Genomic DNA, 23,025 nt, shown 5'->3' on the forward strand with positions numbered 1-23,025 from the left:
TCTTCCTGAAAATGAAACAAAATCAAATTCGCTTCTCAGGTTAGAAAGAGGGAACAATCCACCTAGTATGAATCTTATGAATTTTTCCACAGGCATCTTTTGCCTTCCAGGTATATTTGTTAAGGGGTGTGTCCAACACCAGTGGCACTGTGCCCACTGTGGGAAGTTCGAGCAAGACAGGTTGTCCTGGGAAATGAGATGTGTTGCTGGGGTGATCAGGGCCATGTGGGGCTGGCATGATTGTTGGAGCTTTTGGACAGAATGCTGTGATCTTTGGACATCCATTTACTCCCCAGTGACTATTAACACTGGTCACTGCATCCCACATTCTCTCAGCCCATCCTGGCTTATGCAGTTTGAGGAAATGTTTTAACAGACCATTTGTTCTTTCCACAATTCCATTTGCTTGTGAGTAATATGGAGTATGAAACACCGACGAAATTCCCTCCTGGGCTGCCCGTTCCTGGACAACTTTGGCTGTGAAATGTGAGCCGTTATCTGATTGGATTGACTGTGGTTTGGGGAAAATTCCAAACCATTCTTTCAGAACCTTTATTGTGTTTTCTCCTGTCGCCTTAGCACATGCTTTAGCTAGCACTAGTCCAGATACTATCTCCACACCTACCAGTATGTGGTACTTTCCCTCTGACCCTCGAAAGGGACCGATGTAATCAATCTGCCAGGCCTCGCATAGGCCTTTTCCCTCTCTGAAATGCAGGGGGTCACCCTCCAGTGGGTGTCTGTCCAAACGGACGCGGCATTGTTCGCAGGAAGACACACAAGTTTTACATTCTTCCCTGTAACTGGCCACCCTTGGGCTTGTGCCTCACAATAGAGGTCCTTAACTCCTGAATGTTTCTGTTTTACATGTAGCCATTCTAACAGACATTCCCAATTTTCTGCTATCTGGGTGCTTTGTAGGGGAGCTAGCCAGGCTAGCTCATCCACTTTGGCATTCCATCAGCTCACCGGGGTGTCATCTTGTTGATGAAATGCTACCCATGCTACTGCAAATTTCCCTTGTCTGGGAATGTTAAGAATATCTTGCCATTTTTCCTTTTGCCATACAGGTATTCTATTGACCTCCCATCCATTTTGTTCCCAGAATGGAAGCCACTGAGTGCAACCTTTAAACACAGCATAAGAATCAGTATAGATATAGACAGAAGAAGCAGATTGAGCCTCATGTTGGAAAACACTCCACACAGCAATTAGTTCTCCTACTCGTGCACTACCTTCCCCTTCAATAACGATCTGTTCCTTGGTATCTACTTGAAGTGCCACAGCTCAATATTTCCAAATTTTTCCTTCTCGCTTTGACGAGGCATCTGTAAACTAGACATTTTGCAATTGTCCAGAAAGTGGAGGAGCTACTTGTATTACAGACAAAAGCTTGGGTGTTTTCCTATCTGGGTTTGCCTCATCTTGTATATTTAACACTTTCATGGCTCCTTCAGATACAGAAAAAATTTCACAATAGTGTTCTATTTGTGCATACCATTTCCACACAGAGGCTCTCTGAGCCACCCCGTCGGGGGGGAGTTCCTGCCAAAACTGCTTTGATCACTTTAAATGGACCTCTGAGCACTATAGGTTGTTGCCGGATGGTCCGTTCGGCTTCTCTCAGAGCTAAACTAACTACAAATAGACCTTTCTCCCAAGTTGTATACCTTTTTTCAGCATCTTTAAAGCTACAAGAATAAAAAACAATGGGCTGAACAGGCCCCTCTGGACCCTTTTGCCACAAATGGATTGACAGTCCAGTCTTGGCAAAACCCCACTCAATTTGAACCGGGTCTGTTGGGTGAATGGGACCAAGGGCCTGATAGGCATTCGCTTCAAACACCAACAACTGTAAAGCCTCATCATGGACCTGAGTCCATTCCCACTGAGCTCTCTTTTGCAACAAGTCATACAGGGGTCTAGCAATAACTGAGAAATCAGGAATATGTTTCCTCCAAAACACAAACAACCCTAGTGCATGCTGTAAGTCTTTCTTTGACTCTGGCATCTTGATCCGATCAAGAGAGGAAAGGGTATCTGGTGGGATACATGTCATGCCTCCCTTCCACCAGATTCCTAAAAATTTTACCTCATTTGAAGGGGTTTGTACCTTCTCAGGTGGAATTGTCAACCCTATACTTTCTAAATGGGTGATGATGTTGTTCTGGGTTTCTCTAACTTCTTCTACCTGACTCCCTCCTATGAGCACATCATCTATATATTGATAGATCTTTACCTCTGCTTTTATGGGAATTGTTTCCAGCTCTTGCACTAGAGCATGGTGAGCCAGTGTGTGGGAGTGCTTGTATCCTTGAGGCAGTCGTGTAAAGGTGTACTGTTGTCCTTCCCAGGTGAAGGCAAAGCGATCCTGGTCCTCAGGTTGTAAAGGGTCCATAAAAAACATATCCTTATCATCAGTTGTTGCCGTGACAGGGTGGGATTGTTCCTGAATGGCAGCTATCAATTCAGCAATGTTTGGTACAGCAGCGGTTATTGGACCTGTGTTGGCATTGAGCCTCCTGTAATCTATTGTCAATCTCCATTTACTGTTTGGTTTTCAGACTGGCTATGCTGGAGAGTTGAAGGGGGAGTGAGTGGGAACTACAACCCCTTGTTTCTTTAAATCCTCCAGAACTGGCATAATTCCTTCTCTTGCTCCTAGAGGCACTGAGTAGGGTTTAACATTTGTCAGTTTGGAAGGGGGGTGGGTAGGTGCTGCTTGCAATAGACGCACCTCTGTGCTGGATGTTTCAGCCAATTGCCTAATCTGAGGGAGACCAAAAGACCATGAGTTTCCCTGGGTGTCATGCCACTGTCTACCCTTCAAAACATCTATACCTAGGAGATTCATCTGGAAAGATCCTACGGCCACCATGGTATTGACAAGGTTTTCCTCCCCTGGCAACCATAGTGTCACTGGAGTCATAGGCACTGATTGTGTTTTTCCCAAGGCATTTAAGACAATCAGATTTCTTGATTCCATCAAGATTCCACATTGTTCTGCTTCAGTCCGCCTTAGCGCAGTAATTTGTGCCCCAGTATCAATTAAAAAGGTCACCAGTCTTTTCCTTGGTCCTACAGCAACAGTAATCAGTAAATCCCCTTTTGTATTGCAGGTGAGTTGTCTAACAAACATCCATCCTCCGCCTCCCCCCTCACCTTCAGGGGGCAGAGGGTCTAGTTTCCTGCCACCTTCTCCCTAGCCAGCTCCTGCTCAAGGTCTATCAAGGGTGGGGCACTAGGGGTTGGTTTGGAAACAGCCCTTTGCCCTGACCAATTCTGCACAAGTTGCTCCAATTTTTGGGTCAGGAGTCCGTCCATCAAGTCTCGGGGAATGCCTTTCTGAAGCCCTACCTGCCACAGTCCCTGTCGAGTTAGGGGCCTCTCTTTTCCAGGGGGTAATTGCGGCCCACTAAGTCGTCGTACAATCCTGTTTTCAGTTCTTTGAGACAATCCCCCAACCGGGCCATATTTTCTCCCAAAATTAATCAATTCCTGAGCTATCTCTCCCCATGTCCATACTTTTCTCCCTGACTGCTGATGATCAGGGGACACTTTCCCCTCCAGAGTGGCCATAAATCTTTCTCCATTGGGGGTGTTTTGAATCCTCCCTTGCAATTGAATCTCAATGGGTTTCAGAGAGTCAGGAAGTCCCTGTGTCAGAGGAGTCATCCTCTCTGGGTCCACAGGCATCATCATTGGGGAGCCCTGGTGGGGCTTGAGCTCCCGATCATACATCATCTACAGACATGCTGCCTTTTGCACACTTTCCACTAACTGATCCACCGTACCGGTTATGGCAAGGGGATCTCCCCTCTCCAAGGGGTTCAGCCCTCCAGCCCAATAGGCAGCTCTCTGAGTCAATGACCATGGGGCTCAGCGGTCACCAGTAGTTAGAAACACACCTGGACCCCAATATCCTTCTGCTTCTTTCTCTGACAACAAAATTCCATCCCCTCCTGACAAAGACACTCTCCACACATACTCTGTCTCCGATTCCTTTGCAGCCCTTGCAAAATCTTTTTTTCAGGTTTGCTAATTCAGTTGCTGTAAATGGGACTTCTTTGGTGATAATCTGAGGACAGTCATCACTATCGTCCTCATACACATACTCTGTTTTAATCAGTGGACACATATGTGGGAGGCTTTCTACAGTTTCTTTTGCCCTCTGCAAATCTCCTTGGGGGTAGATTTGCCATATCCCTTTCTCCGCAAGTGTCACTTCTACCTCTGCCTGTGTATCCGCCTCTCTCAAAAGTTGATTCCTCAATTCCTCTTTTAATATGACATTTTGGTTCCTTTCCTCCTCCAACAATTGTTTACTTTCTTTCAATTCTTCCTGCAAATTTTTGTTTACCATCTGCAGGGAGTCTATTACATTATCAGTTTGACAAGACTTCTGCTTTCTCTCTTCCACCACAGCTACCAGACTTGCTCCCAACACCGCACAAATTATAGCTTTTCCCCTTCTTAATCTTAGCTTCTTTCTGCAAGATTCTTATCCTATCCACCATACTCTGTGGTTGAAACCAGTGGGGTTTTGCCCAATCTTTTCTCTGGACTGAGGGGTGAGATCGGTGCGCCTCTAAAAGATCATAAAGTTTTTATCTATTCCTTCAACCCGTGAGGGCGCAAAATCACAAACATCAACAGTTTTCTGAGCATCCATTTTCTCTAACACAAAGCAGGGGGCCCTGCGTCCTGAGAGGGTCACAACTTAACAACAAATTCCCCCTATTCGCTCTCAGAAGGACACACTTCAAAGTTACACACTAACTCAAAGGAGGGGGTTACATCCTGAGAGGGCCACACATAAGTATCCAAGTTCCCCCTATTCACTCTCAGGAGCCAGACTGCACATTAACACAAAAATTCCACAACGAAGAAGTACAGCACTCTCATCTCTGGGTATCCTGTCCATGACGCCAATTTAAAAAATGTCCTGATCCAATATCAGGGAGGGTTCTTAAACGATCCCAAGAGCGAGATTAAGACACAAATGAGGTCAGATGCCGTACAACCTTACAAGTTTTATTTCCTATAACAACTGGTAATAGCAACAGGACAGAGGGAAGAAGAAAGGAAAATGAGGCAGGCCTAAGCAAGAAAACGGGAGAGATGCAGCAAGACTAGTTACCACCACCACGAAGCCAGCATCATCCCGTTGGCTCGGTCTCAGTGCAGGTGATGGGGGTCCAAGTTCCAGGTTGCAGCAGACAGACGATGATGATGAGTCCCACTTTCAAGCACTGATTATCAATCCCTTGCAGTTCCTTTCAGTTCCTTTTTTTCCAGTCCCTTGCAGTTCCTTTTTTGAGGGAGGAATATGCAGTTTTTCTGAAGAGTTCAGCCATTCCCACAGAGAATGCTAGCTTCAGGCGGATATGGTGGTTTCTTCAGGACCTTCAGCATGTACTCCCCACAGCAACAGGATGCTGAGGCTAGCAAATGGTCAGCAAAGTCGAGACAAATATGTCCAACACAGTCTCTTACAGTCTCTTACAGCATAGCAGAGATTATGTCTCATAATAATTCAGAATGACTGTGGAGAATTTGTGCCTTTACAAAAAACTTGGGCACTCCTCAAATACAAACCAAACAAATCATGTGTAATGTAGCTGTTGAAAGAAAGATTATTACTAATAAAAGTAAAATTACTAGGGCCATGTGAGCCAACACAGGAACAAATGCATACCCATATGGAAAGTCAGCACTAGAGCTGAAAGCTTATGAAAACACCTGCATCTGAATTTTGACCTTAGACTTTTCTCCTTGTTGTATTTCCTCAGGCTTAGCCAAAACCTGCAAATAAACAATCCAATCAAACTGCAGGACTTCTCCAGGAGTTCACTGTGTCCATCTGTTTGTGAATCAGTTACAGGCAGAATCAACTAAATGATAAATACATGAAGATAAAAATAATAAGACTTTACTGGAGGAAAAAAGAGCATAGCTTCTCATGCCAGGAATGTGGTATATATTCTTGAACTGGCAATATTTTTTACATTTATTCTGGGTGAAGGAAAAAAGGCAGCAGCTCAGCAGGCTTTCTGTGATTTCTTAACAGACATTTAATCATTTATTGTTTATTCCCTTTGTATTTCTTCCATAGAGCAGAATTTATCTAACTGTTCTTTATGTTATTATAATTCCCTCCTAGTCTGAATGTTTGCAGTGAAAGGGGTCCCATGGAGTTTAAAAGAAGATTCTTAATTCTGTCTGAAAAGTTGTTAGCTATTACTATTAAAAGAAACATTTATGAGGACATACTGAAAGATTTTTAGGGTGAAGAAGACTAAAGGAAGAAAATCTACAATTATGTTAAAAAGTTGCTACAGCGAAGACATATTTTTATCTTCGTACCACTGAGGATGATACAAGAAAAAGTTTAAATTGAAGCAAAGGGAAAAAAATGTTTCTCTACTTGTTCACATTATGAATTTAACAGCAGCTGGGGTATCATCGCTGCTTTCTCTATGTAGCCACTTTTATCCTGCTGTTCAAGCCATTCTGAGGAAGGGCTCTTTTTCTGCAGTTCACCTACTGCCAGGTTGCTTCTTCTTTCCCATGCACGGCCAGAGACATTCTTCATTTCCCAAGCAGTCCTAGCTATTCGTGCTATTCAAAGGCAGCACAGAAGTGTAGATAAACTGAAATGTTCTGTTGTGTATGAGGGCAAAGCAGCTGAAGTAGGAGGCAGTACAATTAAATATTTTGATGGTACTGAGAATGGAAGGTACTGTTGGGAAGGGATGGTGAAAAGGAGTTTTGGATGGGTGAGAATTTGATGGGGAAGGAAGTCTGAAGACTTAAGCAATGGACAGGATTAAGGAAGACAAAGATCATTCTCAGGTTTTCAGGGAAATTTTGTGGGAGGGGATTAGAAGGTTTTCTTCTCTGAGATGCTGTTAGTGGAGACAGCTTCCTCTCCTCATCCCCTCAGTCCTTCAGTATCACCCATACAGACATCTTTCCTAGCACTGCAGGGACTCCCCATTCCCAGTCTAGTGTTCCTTGAGCGTCCCCCAGCCATCCTATCTTCTCAAGTGTTCTCTTTCCTCAGTTTCCTTACTTCTTCCATCTCCTATGCCTGTTAAAGAAGGCTTCCTCTCCTCTGAGAAATCTCAGTTTTCCTGTATCATCCACCCAGCCCACCACATGACTTCAGACCAGGAGAAAATGAGGCATCTCCAAATGTGAGGTTGGGACACAATCTCCAACGTTGCTGTTCCAGCCCCTTCTAAGTACTGTGACGTTTTCCCAGCAATAGCTACTGTCCTGTGCACCCTGATCCCACCCTCAGCTTTAGCAACAGAGGGCTCTGAATATACAATGTGAACACTGACTGTTCAGATTAAGAAAATATGGTCTAGAAGAAACTAGCATAAGGTATACACTGAGTTCATTCAAAATTGCATTCAAAGAGCAGTCAACAAATTTGTAACATTACCTGACTAGAAGGGTGTATTGGATGGGTGTCTAAAGGGTCTATTCTAAGCATAGCTCCATGTCACAGTCATGTCTGCCTTGGAAGAGAGAATAGCAAGTATGCTCATCACATTTGCAAGCAATCTTTCCCATGTGAGGAGGGGTTACAAGCATTTCAAAGAACTAAAAAAATAGAGAAATTATCTAAACAGCTCAATAGCCTTATGTAGGAACAGTTGACTGCATGATTATACTCACGTACTATATATAAATAAAGAAACAATAAAATGAGCAGATTAGGTGTGAAAGACTATTTAGCCTTTTTTTTCTTCTTCTTTATGTCACTGTGGATAATATAAAAAAAGGCCTTAAAGTGAAGCAAAAGAAATTCAGGAAAATATTTTCCAATGGCAACTGTAGCTAGGTGCTGGAAGATATACTTGGGGAGACCAAAACCTCTCCACCACTGTCCCGATGCAATATTGGGGAGGGTTCTTAAACAATCCCAAGAGTGAGATTAAGACACAAACAAGGTCAGATGCTGTACAACCTTGCAAGTTTTAGTTCCTATAACAACTGATAACAGCAACAGGACAGAGGGAAGAAGAAAGGAAAAAGGCAGACCTAAGCAAGAGAACGGAAGAGATGCAGCAAGGCTAGTTACCACCACCATGAAGCCAACAACATCCCATTGGCTCGGCCTCGGTGCAGGTGATGGGGTAAGCTCCAAGTTCCAAGTTCCAGTAGAGAGATGATGCCGAACACTGATTTCTTCTTCTCATCACTCTTCTTTTCATTCCCCCTCGAGAGAGGAGTACACAGTCCTTTTATTGTCCTGGTCCCCAGGATTTCTCCAAAGAGCCCGCCCATTTCCACGGAGTTCATTGTCATATGTGCCACCCTGTGTTCCTACATGTGCACATGCCCAGGTGTTCACGGTGGTCCTCTTCACCCAGCTCGTGCGCAAGCACAGCTTGGTAGGCTCTGCGTTCTAGCTTCAGGCAGATGTGGTGGTTTCTTCAGGGACATTTCATCTCTTTCAGAGCATACTCCTCCACAGCAACAGGATGTTGAGGCCAGGAAATGGTAGTGGTGCAGCAGCAATGTCAAGAAAAACACAGTCCAATACAGTCTTTTACAACCACTGGAGGTGTTTAGCCATTGTTTGCCTCTGTTGGACAGAGGAAGAACAAGATAACTTCTCAACGTGCCTTCCAGCCTTAATGTCCATCTTGATATGATCACAGTATTAGCAGAAAGCACAGCTTGCTGCTACTTGTGAAATGCGCCTCTCTTTCATACAATAGTACAGCTCAGGAGCAGTGGGTTTTAAGTTAAATGCTAGTGTTTCAATTTCATATTCTTACCAGAAAGACAAAGTCAAGACTGAGACTGTGCAATCTGGAGAAAATTTATCTTCTGCAATCCTGCATAATATAAAAGATTTTATTTATCTGAACAATAATATAACATCCTTAATTAAAATCACTCAAACCCTTTCAATAAATTCTTTTTGTTTATCATTAACAAATTTGGCCTGGTTTAAGCTAGCAGTCTCCATGAACAAATCTCAGCATGGTTTGCCAGTCAGTGCGGTCCAGGGACCATTCCCAGTGCACAGTTTGTATGCAGCCCTCTGGTTTGGAGGTTGAGATGGTTTGTTAGACATAAGCCAGTCCATGCCAATGGATCCCAGTGCCCAGTAAATTAAACTTTTCTGTTAGTGTGCCTTGTATACATGTCCCTGATGTCTTGGCATAGTCATTGACTTGAATTTCAGCTGATGCCTCTAAGTGTAAATATAAAAGAACAACATCAAACAAAACAAAATATACAATGTAAAGGGTTACGTGTTGAATTTCACTACAGCAGCAAGTACAATAATCTCCAAAGAATCTGCCTCACCATTCTCCTACCACAGTTCAAAAGAATCTTCACAGTTTTGTTTATTTTTTAAATCCCATAAATCCCACTCTTATGAAGTGCATCCACTCTCATGAAGAGATAATGAACAAGCAACCACAAGCAAACTTCCTAGATTTGCCTTCAGATTGGAATGTTTTGGCCATCCATACATAACAGCTTTAAGGAACATTATTCAGCATCTTACTTAACAGATATTTTTAGAAAGACACATCAACAAAGGCACCCACTGAAAGTATAAACAATAGCTATGAGGAAATGTATTTCAATACCCAGGCTCATGAAAGAAATGTCAACCCTCACAATGTGGCTAAATGTACCATAGTCTTTAGGAATACTGCCCACAGCAAAGTACAGAAGCTGGTGGAGCCAGGACTCATCCGAGGGTCAGCTGCAATAAGCCAGAGCAATTATCCACTACATGTGAGAACATCCGTGAAGAGCTTAGGCTGTGAAAGGTGTCTTCCTTGGGGGAACAACCTATAGATTGAAAGCTGCACTCTATATAAAGTCACTGTTCTCCACTTCATAGTACAAAAAAAAGGAAAAAGAAAAGGAAAAAAAAAAAGAGGGCTATTTCATGACATTGAAAGTTAATGAAGGGATATTGAATGGCATTGAAAGGTAACAAATTCAAAACTGGGGAAAGGAAATGTACTCTCCCAGTCTACGATTAGGCACAGGAGGTGCCACAGCAGGTCACTCAAGCTATAAGCCTACCCATATTCAAGAGGGAAGGTGACGTTCAAATAACCTTGGACATCCTTGTCATCATACTCTATTAACAAAAAAATTAGTATCAAACCACCTGCCTTGAGGTTTACATATATCTCTGTCTAGTCAAGGTTGGGGTAAAACTTAATGCTGCAGAGCAAATTAGCCCATGTCTAGGTATTGCCTGGTTCTTATATTTTCTTCTGAAATATTCATTCCTGGCCACCATCATGATGATGGACCAAATGGATGTTTCTCCAATCCAGCACAGAAAAGCTTAATTTCTTCTGTCAGGAAACATATTTATAAGTCCTGTCACAAGTAAAACAGTCAATACGTACTATTAGGAACAAGAATTTTGTGGCATAGAAAGAAAATCTTCTAAATATGCTTTATATCTGTACTTCAGGTATATATAAATAATTATTCTGTTAGACGCAGAAGATACAAATGCTAGCTTTCACCCTGATACATTTAATATGTTTCTGATTAAATAACCTGTCTACCTATAATTGATTTTGAAATATAAGCAAACATTTAAAGTAAATAACAGAAGCCTGCACATTTCTAGGACACCCATCATCATGGGTTTTGTTGGCTGTAGACAAGACTATCCATGGAAATGCCAAAATCATATTACCCTTCTGTAGTCTGCTTTGATCACCATTACCAAGCATTTTGCAAACTTTCAGCATAATATGCCACTGTGTAGCTTTGGAGAAGGATAAAACCTTTTTGTTACTCCTCCTTCCACAGTGTATGAAAAACTTCCAATTCTCAACAGGACGAGCAGAAAGGATTACAGGCCACCATTACCTAGAAGTGAAATATTTATTCCAAGGATTTTGTTTTGATGAAAATTTGTGGTTGAAGTGCTTGGAAAACAAATATCATGACTGGCTTGCACATGACAAAACAAAATATCATGATTGGCTTCCTTCTCAGTGAACCCCAAAGGTTACATTGGACTAAATGTGCATGGAGTAGGAGATGCAGGAGAAAAGGCAGAAGGGATGTATCTTAAGCTGTAGGTCAAAGCTTCATTCACCAATGTACTGGTGAGTGAAGTTTTGCATACGTTCACACCACTCAGGGAAATATGCTGGTCTCCATAGGCTCCCTGTATAAACAATGGAAATCAATTAAAAACATAGCACTATACCAGCTACTAGGAAGACAATTAACTCTAACGCAGCTGAAACCAGGACACTTTCTGTAGTGGTTTAACTCCAGCCAGCAACCAAGCACCACACAGCCGCTCGCTCACTTCCCTCACTGTGGGATGGGGGAGAGAATCAGAAGGGCAAAAGTGAGAAAACTTGTGGGTTGAGATAAAGACAGTTTAATACATGAAGAAAAAGCCACACATGCAAGCAAAGCAAAACAAGGAATTCATTCACCACTTCCCATCAGCCAGCAGGTGTTCAGTCGTCTCCAGGAAAGCAGGGCTCCATCACGCCTAACAGTTACGGGAAGACAAATACCATCACTCCGAATGTCCCTCCCTTCCTTCTTCTTCCCACAGCTTTATATGCTGATCATGACATCATACAGTCTGGAATATCCCTTTGGTCAGCTGGGATCAGCTGTCCCAGCTGTGTCCCCTCCCAACTTCTTGTGCACCCCTAGCCTCCTCACTGGTGGTGTGGTGTGAGAAGCAGAAAAGGCCTTGACTCTAAGCACTGCTCAGCAGTGACTAAATACATCCCTGAATTATCAACACTGTTTTCAGCACAAATCCAAAACACAGCCCCATACTAGCTACTATGAAGAAAATTAACTCTATCCCAGCCAAAACCAGCACACTTTCTTGCTGAGTATCAATGTTGGCATGAAACTTTTCTCTGGTCTATTCCCAGGCTTTCTCACTAAGAGAACTAGTTGAGTCACACCAAATTGGAGCGTGCAAGCAAATTAGCATGTATGCAGTAAAAACAATGAGTGAAATAGGACCTTAGATGAAGGCAGAAACAAAGCAACCTGACAATATAGTTGAAGTCATGGATGTGGGGATTTACTTTTCCAATAACTGTATGTTTTCTTTGCAAAGACTTGGATCTAGTTTACTCACAAGAGCTGCAGTAAGCTTGCATTTCCCACTTCCTAACATTAAGTTTTGAAATGCCATAGCTGTTAGCCTGATTGTGCCTTAATAAAACTGAAAGACATGGAAGAAGATTGGGTTTGATTCTCCCATCATTCCAAAAGGGCTTTCAGTGAGACCTCAGCAGATCTCAGTACCCTGTTAGGACATGTAATAACTCCTGTAAACTTCAGGTGCTCTTAAAAGAGGGTGAAATAGTGTAGAATGAGAGAATGAAAAAGAGAACAACAGCCCAGCAGTGCCTGCCACAGCCAGTGGAAAAGCAGAGTTTTGGAGGAACAACAAATACTATTCTGCATTGTGTTCTTTTCTCTTATATTTTTAAACTCTCCCTTCACCCATTTTTTCCCCACACAAAACAAGATGTAGGAAAAGACGGATGAGGGAAGACTGTTATTTAAGAAAATGTATCCTTTGGATAAAAGGGAAAGAATAATATGCAAAAAAATCCCATTTATTTATATCTTTGTAAGATCAGCCCTGATTGTGCTGCCATATTTCTCTTTCCTTTTTTTTTTTTTCCTCTGTTTTATCTACATTACAACACAATTCCTCTATTTGAGATACAGGTCAAAAGAGTTTTATATCAGAATGGATCCTAAACCTAAATATAATTTGTAGATATTTTGTAGATATTCAGAAACATCAGAAATCATTCATTCAAACATAATGCACAGCATTTAAATAAAAACACCCTAGCAACTATTTGTACTACCATAAAATAGGCTCAGTTTGTATACCTGAGAATACCAAAGGGCATAATACATCAAAGGAGAATAATCCTCTGTTGTGCTATAAACACAAATCAAGGGAGTATAAAACCTATGTAATGTCACAGTTTTATATTAAAACATAAATGTTAGCACCAGGATAGATTTTGCTTTCAAGATACAGATCTGTTTTGCATTGCCCTTGGGTGAGCTCATTACATGCCAGGTCGCCTCTAGTTTGGTTTGCGATGGATTTCAGCAAGCAGCCTTCTAACTGTATGAGGGTGATGATGTGTTCAGCTTGCTCTGTCATGAAATCTTTCAATAGTAGAAATTTCCCAGCTTGATAAAGACTGTAGACCTCCCCAGGAAAATTGTGCGCTTGCTCAGCCCGCACAGCTTCCACTGGTAGCAAAATTTCACAAAGCATAAAAATCCTAGACGCTGTGATGTGAATTACGGTTTGGAACAGGAGGAAAGTGTATTGACCCAAATTGATTGAAGATAGAGCCCCAGACTGAATCTCCTCTTTAGAATTTGAATTTTAAAATGTTGTATCTTTGTATGAGTCAAGTATACTATTATACTTGTAACTGTATATCACATAGTAATGTGGGCAAATGAGGAATGTGGAATATTGATATCAGCTTTGATAGATTTGGGTTATGAGCTATTAAAGCCGACTTTCACCCTCTTTTGAGGAGATCAAAAGTGCAGCAATAGCAGAGAATTATTTATTAACTATCCAAAGCATCTCACAATGTGCCTGTGTTACAACCTGCACATCAGTTTTATCTCTTCAGATCCTAATCCTCTATACTGTTGAAAGACCACTATGCAGTCTTTTCCTTCTAAAGAAAATAACCTATATGGAAGATGAATGCTCTAATTTGCCCTACCTGAAATGTCCCTTCTGGGCCTATGTAGATATCATCTTGATGTCCCAGTTTCAGCTGTTAATTGTCTTCCTAGTAGCTGGTACAGTGCTATGTTTTGAGTTAAGTATGGGAAGAAGGTTGATAACACTGATGTTTTCAGTTGTTGCTTAGTAATGTTTAGTCTAAAGTCAAGGGTTTTTCAGCTTCTGATGCTGCCGTGGTTTAACCCCAGCCAGCAACTAAGCACCACGCAGCCATTCACTCACTTCCCCCACACCCAGTGGGATGGGGGAGAAAATCGGGAAAAGAAGTAAAACTACTGGGTTGAGATAAGAACGGTTTAATAGAACAGAAAAGAATAAACTAATAATGATAACAATAACACTAATAAAATGACAACAGCAATAATAAAAGGATTGGAATATACAAATGATGCGCAGTGCAATTGTGCACCACCCAGCTAGTCCCCGAGCAGCGATTCCCCCCCGACCCCACTTCCCCCAGTTTATATACTAGGTGTGACAACACATAATATGGAATACCACGTCAGCTACGTTGGGTCAGGTGCCCTGGCTGTGTCCTGTGCCAACTTCTTCTGCCCCTGCAGCTTTCTCGCTGGCTGGGCTTGAGAAGCTGAAAAATCCTTGACTTTAGACTAAACACGACTTAGCAACAACTGAAAACATCAGTGTTATTAACATTTTTCTCATACTGAACTCAAAACATAGCACCATACCAACTACTAGGAAGACAGTTAACTCTATCCCAGCTGAAACCAGGACAGATGCCCAGTCAGCAAGAAAGCTGGAGGGGCAGAAGAAGTTGGGAGGGGACACAGCCGGGACAGCTGACCCAAAGTGGCCAAAGAGGTATTCCATGCCATGTGACATCATATCTAGTATATAAACTGGGGGGAGTGGGGGTGGGGGGATGGCTGTTTGGGGACTAGCTGGGCATCAATTGGCGGGTGGTGAGCAATTGCACTGCACATCACTTGTATATTCCAATTCTTTAATTATTGCTGTTGTCATTTTATTAGTGTTATTATTATCATTATTAGTTTCTTCTTTTCTGTTCTATTAAACTGTTCTGCTCTCAACCCATGTGTTTTACTTCTTTTCCTGATTTTTCTCCCCCATCCCACTGGATGTGGGGGGGAAGTGGGTGAGCAGCTGTGTGGTGCTTAGCTGCTGGCTGGGGTTAAACCACGCCATCTACATTTGTTATTGTTTCACCCTATGATTCTTCAGAGTGAGGGGAGAAGGCAAGGGCAAAAGCAAAGGCAATGGGAGACAGAAAGAAAAAGAAAGATTAGGGGAAAAGAAAGGTGTTCTTTGATGGCCAATAGTTCTTTCAGTTGTCAAGTTTCTGATAGGGGTGTAGGGCAGGGGCCTGGCAGAGTCTGCTCTGGTAAAGGCCAAGAAAACCAATCCAGAGGACAGAAGATAGGACATCTTGTTGCATGCAACTGTGGGAGTGTGCCCTCTGACCGAGGCTGCTCACCTCCACCCGGGGGGAGGCCATAGCCCTCCATTTATGAGAGGGCTCTGATAATGGTAGGGAGAAAGGTTCTAAGCATGGGCTTGGAGCAAGAGGTCTGCATCTTCATCAAGGTCTACCTCAGCAACCTTCAGCACGCCAGGTACAGCTAACCATCCTTGGCAACAGCTGGGTGTTAACAGAGGCTGCAATGGGGTTGGTGGTGGCCAGTTACAGTGGATCTTCCCCCATAAATTTAATCCTCTGTAACTAATACTGCTGGAAAAGTCTCATTTACGTCATCTCTGGCACCCATAGCTGAAAACAGACAAGGAGAAAGAGCTGTTTAGCAGTTTTGAAAAAAGAGAAGGCTGGGAAAACAAATGCCCAGCAGGTAGGAAAACAAATCCGTATTGATACTCAATAGTCATCCGCTGAGAATGAATGCAGCATTCTAGAATTAGCAAAATAATCAAACAGTGTTGAAGGGTAGCAGAGGGGCATCCAAGTGTGTGTGATTCACTTCCTACCAAATCAATCCACTTAGTTTAAATTTAAGCTATCTCCCAGTCCTCACAGTTTCACAGTATTTCAGGGCTGGAGGTTTTTTTTGCTATTATGTAACCTGCACATGCAATACAGAAATGCACTGCGATGTTTTATCTTTGCTTTTAAGGGCAAAATTCATAAGTTTTCATAAATTTCTGTGAGAACCAAGATTTTTTTAAGGTAACACCACTGCTCTGTACACCCTTAAATGTGTGTGGGGGGGGGTTGTTGTCTGTCATTGACAGATGCATACATTTTGAAGTCAAAAGAGAATATCAAGAGTTACTGGGCTATAAAGCATGCACAGTACAGAGAAAGCTCATTGCTACTTTTCAAATTAAACTTGATGGGAAACACATCAACAATTTTAATTGTCTTTAAACTCTGCTGTCCAGTGTTGCTTACCATCTCTACTAAGAGTTATTCATATTTCTAGTCTGAAGTTTTTTCCACCAATTGGCTCTCATTACGTGATTCTCTGTTAGACAAAATAAATGCCTATTATTAGAAATTTCTTCTACAAGGTAAATGCTAGAAGACTAATCATATAAGCCTCCCAACCTGCTCTTCAATAAACTAATCAGTTTGAGTTTCTTTAGTTTTTCTAGCTAACAAGTCTTTTCTGGACATCAAATCATGCTGGAGGTACTTTTCCAAAGCCCACCAAACTTCTGAAAAAAGTACAGAGTCTATAACCAGATCCAATACTCCAGAAGCAGCTGAGCCTCTTCTACAGAGTTAAAATAATCTTTTCAGTTCTAATTGACTTGTCCCTACTTTTGAGTCAAAAAATTAGATTCATCTTCTGCAATACAACTTTGATCTGACAGAACATGGTCTCTACCTAATAGACTAACTAATTTTTAGAACCACTGCTTTACCAGAGAAAGAACACAATCTCATAAAAATGGCATTCTTTCTTTATTCCAAAAAGTTCATATTTGTCTTCATTGAAATTAGACATGGTAGATCCTCAGAATTTCTATTGTTATTTTTTGTTATATCATTGCATTGTGTTTTTTTGTTTGTTTACATTAATTTCAATATAAAATATTGGCTGTCCATAATAGAAATGCATAAACTGTATCATGCCAAGTCATATTACAGTGATGTTCTGCATACTGTAATGACATAATTATTGTAGGATACTATTTATAGACAATGTCTCAATATGTCAAATTATTTCAGTATGAGAAAACAAGACACTTTTATTTTTACAAATAAATAAAACTTTAAACCTGTCATTTTCAGTGGAAATAAACCCCATTTTAACCTGTCCTGTGGACTGCTAAGTCTTTAACACTGAGAGCTAAGTAATGGCATGAATTAACAGAAAATTTGTGATTCCTTAAGCCTTGTTCTTGATTTTCTAAATTCCTGATATAAGCCCCGGCACAGTAGATGGTTCGCAGAATTGCTATACCAGCATACTGCTTTAGCTGAAAATTTCAAAGAATGTTGGCTACAAACACAGGACATAATTTACCCAGCTCTTTTGCTGTCTACATTAGTGGAGGTTGAGATGTTCATAGCACAGTAGAATATGTACAGAGGCTCTAGTGGGGTTATGCCACCTTCATATTGCATCCTTCATGTTAGGCTTACTCATGGGCAAAACTAGGAAATTGCCTTTGCATGGAAAAGTAAAATGTTGCTTGCTCTGAAGAGCTAGAATTCTACCTGCTGGCAATTTTATTGGGGTATTAGAAAACTCAAAACACACTGTTGGATAGGAGATAGTGTACCATTATGCATCTTTGCTAAGAACAGTCTGAGGGCAAGCAGGAAATACGCCAAGCGAGACAATGCACCTGTTTTCAGGTTTACTACATTTAGCACAGAGGAAAACAAGAGAAAATTCATAATAAAACAAGCACAAGCTTTATATTTTAATGGACTTTGCTGAAACTAGGACCAGCCATAATTCCCTCGTCTGTTCTCATGGGCAGTGAAAGCTCAGCTCTGATGACAAGGAGGAGAATAAAGGGCTATGAAAACTCATATTAAGATGCCAAAGGCAAAGCCAAAGGAAAAGATTTAGTTAATTAATTATGGCATGATAAACTTGAAAAGAGCCTTACAGTGTTGCACTCTAATAAAGCTGATGAGTGTGCTATACCTACTCTGTACAATATTCTTAGAACAGAACAAGAACATTTTGAGGATGTTGTTAATTTTCTTTTAAAAAGCCTTTTTCTTTTCATTTGAGCTAAAGCCAAATCCTTTGTTTATAAATGAAAGATTGTTTAGTTTTGCTTTCATGACCTCAGTTCACTGTCCTGTACTTTCAAAGCTCAAACAGCCGAATCATCTAATGAATTAAGCCATAAATATAATTGCATTTGTTTCCTCTTAACAAATCATGAGTTCATAGTTGCAATTCTGCTTAAGATTTCTGTAAATCAAAAATTAAACAGTATTTTAAAAATATTTTGATTTTTAAAGCAAATTCTGAAACAAATTCACATTTTCTGATAAGAACAAAACTTCATTTTTGTGAGTTGTATATCTATGCTTTTCAAGAGGACATAGTAATTCAAAGATTTCAGGGAGTGCTTAGGTTAGAGAAAGAGGTAAGAAAAGGTATTTGAAATTTTAGTGCTTTTATCAGTTCACTAGTTCAGCTCTAGAATGCAGCCAAACAACAGCAAGCAGCTTCTCTGCAATTCATACAGTGTTATCCGTATTTCCAAAATAAATAGAGCTTTCAAAAGAAGGTCATCTCTCACAAAGTTTGAGATAAAATGTAAGGTTTCAAGTGAGATTATCCATGGACCAAATAACAAAAGAGGAAGCTCAGGAAGGCTGGAGAAAAAAAACATTATGGCATTGAGGAAGGACTAGGAGTTAATCAGAAGAGGGAGAGGGGCAAGCTCACATTGAGCTGTGCAAACGTAGAGGTGGGACAAAGCAATCTTACCCAGCTTGGCAGATCCCAAATACCCCACTGTCGTGGTTTAACCCCAGCCAGCAACTAAGCACCATGCAGCCGCTCACTCACTCCTCCCCCATCCAGTGGGATGAGGGAGAAAATCAGGAAAAGAAGTAAAACCCGTGGGATGAGATAAGAACGGTTTAATAGAACAGAAAAGAATAAACTAATAATGATAACACTAATAAAATGACAACAGCAATAATAAAAGGATTGGAATGTACAAATGATGCGCAGTGCAATTGCTCACCACCCACCGACCAACACCCAGCTAGTCCCAAGTGGCGATTCCCCGCCCCCACTTCCCAGTTCCTATACTAGATGGAACATCACATGGTATGGAATACCCTGTTGGCCAGTTTGGGTCAGGTGCCTTGGCTGTGTCCTGTGCCAACTTCTTCTGCCCCTGCAGCTTTCTCACTGGCTGGGGATGAGAAGCTGAAAAATCCTTGACTTTAGTCTAAACACTACTGAGCAACAACTGAAAACATCAGTGTTATCAGCATTCTTCACATACTGAACTCAAAACATAGCACCATACCAGCTACTAGGAAGACAGTTAACTCTATCCCAGCTGAAACTAGGAGACCCACCTGAACTAGACACACATTTTTCCTTTGCCCATGCTTGTATGAGGCAATACCTTTGAGCTGGAATCAAGGGACTCTGGATGACAGAGAGCAAATGAGCAGAGGAGCTCTATCACACCATGGGAGAATGAAGCCGTTATGCATCTGTGACATGACAATGTGGCAATACACTTGACATAAGAATCCACAGCACCTCTTAATACAGGAGTCACTTGGCACACATGCTTGCTTCCCTGTGCTTCCCCTCCCTTCCCATCAGCTTTTGTTTTGTTTTGTTTTTCAACACACGCACACACACACACACACACACACACTTGTGCAATATTTAGGCCACTATCAAAGAAAAGTCGCCCAGTCTATGTCTAAAGTACAGTCCTCTGCTCCTGCAGTCTGAAACCCAGTTTCTCTGTTTTCAGTAATGCTCAATACTCAGAGGTCTGTTTACTTATGCAGGTGATGTAAGAGACAACCTTGTTTTGTTTACGTCTTTCCTGCTATTTTTAGCCTAATGATAGTTGGAATTAACTGGATTTACTGTCCTTTGAAATACTCTCATGTACCAAAATCTTCCACAGAAAGACATATAAAATTAAAGGCTGATAGTTCCATTGCCCTTAGCCTGTTAGTCATTCTGCATATGAATAATAACTTGTCTTTGTCCACCTTTCCAAAAACCAAGAATTGGAAAGGAACAGTGCATTTGCATCAGCTCCTTCTTCTCAAGTATATTCTTGCTGAGAAACTCCATATGGTGGAAAACAAAACAAGCACAATGAAAACCAGTGTTATGCAACATCTATTAAAAATCAAATGAGTCACCACACAGAAAGATGACAGGCCTGAAGGAAACTAAAAACCAGCTAGCCTCACTACAGCAGACTCCTGAGATCTGAAAGAATGTTTGTTATTTTTGAAAGATGTTCCCAGAAATGGGCTTGGTATTTGCCAAATCAGCATTATAAAGACAGATCAAATTTGACTTGAATATACTTTTGCAATACTTTAAGGGAGCCAATTTCATATTCAGAACTCCATTTAAATGTTGAAACAGTAAGAGCATAAAGGAGAAATGTGTGTTTAGGTATTAAATATAGCATTCAGTGGGAAAGGCAAGAAAAACAGGATTACTGTCTTCAGGATCAATCTTGTTCAATTCTGTGTTAACAATCTATGTTAACTCTCACAGAGCCAATTACTACTGAACTAAAGGATTTTTTCTGCTGGTGTTACTATAAATGAGGAGTTGCTATAACTGAGTGTTATTATATTAAAGCTAGGCCATGTATCTAAAACTGGATTGAAAACATTCATATCATTTTACAGAACTAGTTTTGCTTTACAAGCAAGGCTCATGTCTTTCTGAAATTTAGAGTGGTTCACCTCTGGTTTTACCTTAAGCAGCCCCTGAGGTAGAAACTTTAAGTACCTCCCTTAGGTGGTGCAAGGAGTTGTTCATCCTCTGCTTCTCCTGAGGGCCAGAGGAGGGAAAGGAGGTAAGGCAGGCAAAAGCAAGAGGGCAAACAAATGCTTTGTGATGAGAAAGACAGGGGTAAACTACGGCGTGAAGGAGAGGTACCATCTCTGGCCCTCACTAAAGAAATTATTTCAGATATAGAATATTGAGTTTCTGAGAACTGTGCAAATACTAATAAATTGCACATAGCACTTACTTTTTCTGGGCTTCTGCTAACTTCCTTGGACTTTGTAATAGGCAGCAAAATGCACATGTATTTGACTCAGAGCTCATCTACATAGGAAAATGGACAATAATTCTGTGTTCACATGGAGAGCTATTCTGGAGAAGCTATTGTGGTTCCTGCCAATTTTCCCAGGCAAATAAAATCCTTCAACTATTAATATTGATTTTGAACAGCAGCTGGTTAGAGTGCTATCAGAACTACACAGTTAAGTGAGAAATTAGACTTTCTTCCCCTCCCCTTTGGAAGCAAAATTAAGATGACAAATACAAGTGAAAACAGTGTGCATGTATCTGTACAACTGCATTTTGCTGCATCAGAAAGAGGAATATAACCATGACAGGAACAGTCTGGATGGCTGAAGCAGTTATATTCATGATATACAGGATTCAACACTTTCTCAAATCTTGATCAATCCTGCAAGTACAACACAAAAGAAAAGGTCATCATGTCCAGTCATCCTTTCAGCAAGTTGGTAAAATCGAGCCTGCTATTAAAAAGCCTGAAATTATAAAATTTCTCTTCGAAAACACACTTACTGTAACTGATTGTCACCAAGGACTTTGTCAGTCCTTAAACTCTAAGATTTTCATTTCTTCTGCCACTCATCATTACCCTTTGTCACCTTATTTGTTCTAGTCAATTTAATTCATTGATGTTGGTTGCAAAGGCTATAAAGCTCTATGTGATTCTTGGTGAGTTTGAGTCAGCCTCACACATGATAAGTAGAGTGTAAACAGTCGGATTGTCAGAGATGCAAGTTACTCTGTCCTTTTAATGCTGTTAGACACGGATTGGAGAAGAAAGCTGCCAGAAGACTTAAAAAATATGTCTAAATATGGACATTTACCCCCTGAAATGCAAGAAAGCATGCTTATCACTTCTTTGATTTCTATTAAAAAGGAATTAAAAGGATGTGATAAAAAATAAAAAAAGTTAATTCAAAGGAGTATAAACTTTTCAGTTCATTGGATATCTTCTTAACGCAAGAGCAAATCAGAACTTCTGTAAAGAATTTACTATTATTTTATTATCTCTGTTATAGCACACACTAAACACCTGACATATCTATAGGACACCCATTACAAGCCTGAAAACTGCTGAAACAACTCAGCTTTCAAAAATTTTTGTAGGTATCTGAATCTTAGCCAAGGAGCATTGTTCAGTTGAAGGTTGACAAATTTTCAAGCAGACCAAGAACTGATTTCAAGTGAGCCCTGAAGCAAATGTCTTTGCATTTGAACCTCAAAGTTTCAAAGCAAAGTCATTAAGATGGTTATAAAGCTGCACATGTAGAACTGCAGATCTCCATCCCTTAGACTGCCTTTGGGGGAGGAGTAGGAGGCACCACTACCCCTCACCTGCTGGAGACAATGAATCTGTGGCTTCATTTGTGAGTGGAACCCTAGAGCTCAAGGCAAAGCACCAGGAAGCAGAAATCCCTCTTTTATATAAAACTGAAAGAAAGCATCCATATTTACTCCCCGGACAAATCACACAACCAAGTCTTTCAGAGTTGTATTGTTAGACTCAGAGATAATCCTGTTACAGTGAGGTTGATGGATCACTTATTCCAAGTAACTTTATTATAAGTTACTGATTAATCAATCTTAAAAACAGACAGTAGAAGGAACTGCTAAGGATATGTATTGGGATACCTTCATCTGTTATGAATAAATATTCAGACCCAGAAGTAGTCAAAGGAGAAATAAAGAAGGAATATATTAAAAAGTACCTTCTGAGAAATAGGTCAAAGGCCAAACTATTTCTTAAGTAAGCCTAACTCTGCTAAGACATGGGCAAGTGATTAATTCAGCCAAAAGAAAAGCCATCTATGCCGTGCCAAAGCTATAATTTTTTTCCTCAACTTTGCAGACAACATCCCTAAACTAACTTGACTGAGAGAAATGCAGTACAGAAACAAGACAAAGCCAGAGTCACAACTGGAGTCCACCAGGTTCTGACTAGTGAAGGGGCAATTAATTTCTCATAGTTACCTTGGTATGATGTGTACCCCA

The 23,025-nt window shown here is 40.9% G+C and overlaps 1 pseudogene; it reads right to left on the minus strand.

Annotated features, from left to right (window-relative positions):
* Nucleotides 1-3,180: 3,180 nt before the first annotated feature.
* Nucleotides 3,181-4,607, minus strand: LOC142029407 (uncharacterized; annotated as a pseudogene).
* Nucleotides 4,608-23,025: the final 18,418 nt, after the last annotated feature.

The sequence above is a fragment of the Buteo buteo genome, chromosome 3 (assembly GCF_964188355.1).
Source record: "Buteo buteo chromosome 3, bButBut1.hap1.1, whole genome shotgun sequence".
NCBI lineage: Eukaryota > Metazoa > Chordata > Aves > Accipitriformes > Accipitridae > Buteo > Buteo buteo.